The sequence below is a fragment of the Eleutherodactylus coqui genome, chromosome 3, assembly GCF_035609145.1.
Source record: "Eleutherodactylus coqui strain aEleCoq1 chromosome 3, aEleCoq1.hap1, whole genome shotgun sequence".
NCBI lineage: Eukaryota > Metazoa > Chordata > Amphibia > Anura > Eleutherodactylidae > Eleutherodactylus > Eleutherodactylus coqui.
In genome coordinates this window covers 150849602-150852892 of record NC_089839.1, presented here as the reverse complement: position 1 = coordinate 150852892, position 3291 = coordinate 150849602, and positions in this window count along the sequence as shown.

Sequence of the window (3291 nt, the reverse complement as noted above, 5' to 3'; positions counted from 1 at the left end):
TGGCTTTGGCATTGTCAGTTATTTGTCCCCAATTTGATGACCAATGTCACATGAGTGTAATATTCGCACATTTCTGGGATTTCTGGCCTTAAGGCCTCCTGCACATGGGCGGGTCGCACCCCGCATGCGGGATTCCCGCAGCGTAGTTCAACCCGGTGCCCGGCAGGCATACCTCTCCAACATTATTCTCCTCTGCTGCGAATGTGCCAGCCGGAACTGCAGCGCCCATGCGCAGTATAGAGGACGCCGTGTCATTACGCGACCACAGAACGGACGGCTTCCATTGACTTTAATCGAAGCCTGCCGTTCGTAGCCCGCACAAAATCGCAGCATGCTGCAATTTCTTCCCCACGAGCAGAAAATGACAATTGCATATTCTCATAGCATGCTATGGGCTGGATTTGCTGCAGAATCCAGCTCCAGATTTCGCAATGCAACTCCGTCCGTGTGCAGGAGGCCTAATGGAGACATTCAGAGGTTTCCAGTGAAAAACTGGGGCAGAAACCAATAAAAGTTGGTTTATATACTCAGTGGGGATTGGAGTTTAAATTTTTTTTTTTTGAAGGATAAAATAGTACCGAAAGTGGCCACCCGGGGAATAATTAATGGCTAAGTACTAGCCATTCTTGTTAGGGACTGGAATATGTTTACTATATGATGGCTCAGTCATTTGTTATGTTGGAAAAACCTATATACAGGATTTTATGTGTGATATGTGGTCCTCTAGATACGGATCAGTGTGGTCCTTGGATGTGGTCGGTATGGTGAGCGCTATTTGGACATGGTTCTGCAGATGGGGTACGGTGGGCGCTCCTTGGACGTTGTCCTACAAATGGGGTACGGTGTATGCTCCTTGGACGTGTTTAATAATTTGTTAGCCCTTCACGGTTTAACCAGTGAGGTACCCTCCGGTGATGTTAGAGTCCTAGTCCTGCAGTCCTCTGTACCAATCTGAATAGCAGACTGACACAATCCTTTCACTAGCTGCATTATATATGCCATGGCAATCACATGCAGCGCCACATATTCCCCTGGTGGCAACATTTGGCTGCCAGTCTGCACCGCTATTTCTAACAGTAAAAATGGAAATCTAACAGATTGGAAACAAACTAACAGCATTCTGTTTTTTTGAAAACCCATTGAAATCAATGGGGAAAAATATGGAAACGTTTAATTCCATTTTTCTGAGCCAGACACGAAAAAAACAGATGGAATTTTGACAGAAAGCCCTAAAGCAGGCGTGAAAGCAGCCTTAGCTGAGCAAGGGATCTCTTAGGCTGTGTTCACACGGGGCAGATTTGCGGTGGAATTTCCGTGCAGACTCTCCTCATGGAAATTCCACGACATTTACAGTCTCAGCATTATAATCCGCACAAGACCCGTGTGGAAAATGACATGCTGTGGAATTGAATTCTGCACCACAATTTTATCGCAGTTTCCACTGCGGAATTCACCTCTTCTCAATAAGGGGGAGAATTCCGCCCAGAAATACGCGATAAAACCCACTTAAAATTTTGCACCAAACGGACATTCCGCAGCAACTTCACCCTGTGTGAACGAAGTCTTAGTTTGCCAATAGCTATTCCTTCTGCCTCCCCCATACACAGGCTTGGCTGATTATACTCGCTTTCTCTTGTTGTAGATTAGAGTACCCATCTGGCGGCCTATGGTCCTTGAGAACAAAAGATCTGGCATATTGAAACTCCTAATGCCTAAAGGTACCCAGAGTCGTGCCACGGGCTGCGGCTTTACCCAGGAGCATAGTCATTCAATGTATGGAGGCGAGCGAATCAGAGGTCATTCTGATCGCCCGTCTACATTCACAGTACACAGGAGTCATTCTAGATTTGAGTGCTTCCTGTTTACACGGCCCGATTATCACTTGGCTTTTAGTTCTGCTAAAAACTAAGCAACTCCGACCGGTGAGCAATTCCCCGCTGAGTACCCCGTCAGTGGCCGCTTGTACACGGGACGATTATCGCTTGAATTTGCTGTTTCCAGTGAGAATTGGGGCGATAATTGCCCTATGTAAGGTACCCTCACCCTTCTCCCACCCCCCACCCCATATATGAGATGTCCAATACGCCGGGGAATAATAGAAATGCTTCTCATTGTCTGCACGGCTGATGCTTTTTCTTCTAAGATCAAAGTATGGAAACCTCACAATACGCTAGAAGTACAACATAATTTACAGGTTAAGGCCCGATTCAGACGGCAGAGAGTCCAAATTACAAAGAAGGTGCCCATCATTCCTTTATAGGGAGTGTTTCACTAGGAATCCCAAACTGTAAAACTCTGGGATGGTCCCCTATGACAATTGGAATGGTGCAGATTTATGAAAGCTATTAAAATTAAAAAGAACCTTTTTGTTTCCCATAGCATCCAATCACAGCAAATTTAATTTTGCAAGATTACCTTGAGGGAGAAAAGCTGATCTGTGATTGGTTGTTATAGGCAGCAAGGACAGTTTTTCCTTTGGACAGTCTATCAGACATCACACCTCCCAGTGCAGCGGATTTGTACCTGTTCGGCCGAGATCTGACCGCCAAACAGGTGTTTGACTCCGTGTGTCACACGTGTAATCTGTTGAACAGTGCGTGTTTATTGTTCGTGAATACTGACAATCTGGTTCATTTACACAATGTCGGAGGACATCTCCGAAAAATTCAGGTGAAGAAAATGTGCCGACTCAAGGCTGTGCTCACAATGTGGTGACAATGGAGAAGAATTAATGGGAAGTTACTTTCAAGAAGATGATGCAACTTGCCACCCATCTCAGGCCGTATTTACGTAGCCGACTTTATCACGTGAGTTCTGTGCGTTGTGAGACGTACAAAAATAGAACCTATTATTTACAATGGGTCTATTCAAACGGGCGATTTTTCTCTTGTGATGCAGCAAGAAGGATAAATTGCAGCATGTCCTTGGTTTGTGTAAGCTACACATGAGAATCATACATGTAAATCTGCGATGTACCACACAGAACACGCATGTGTTCTGCGCAATACGAGCCTCAACTGAGAATCTCGCCAGAGGTGGGTCATCGGTGAAAAAAAGGGCAGACGACCCCTTCAATTTTTGTTGTGGATGTGCACTTACCATTGTAGGTAAGTAATAAAGTCCTATTCACGCACTGATATTAATATCTGCATGGATTTTTATGGCCGCCTTGACACGGGCAGAAGCGCATTTGTGCGCTAGGCGTATTTTACTGTATTTTTTGCCCTGCATATTTGCGCATGTAAAAAAAAAACATAAGCATGCTCCCATTGATTTCAATAGGAGCATGTA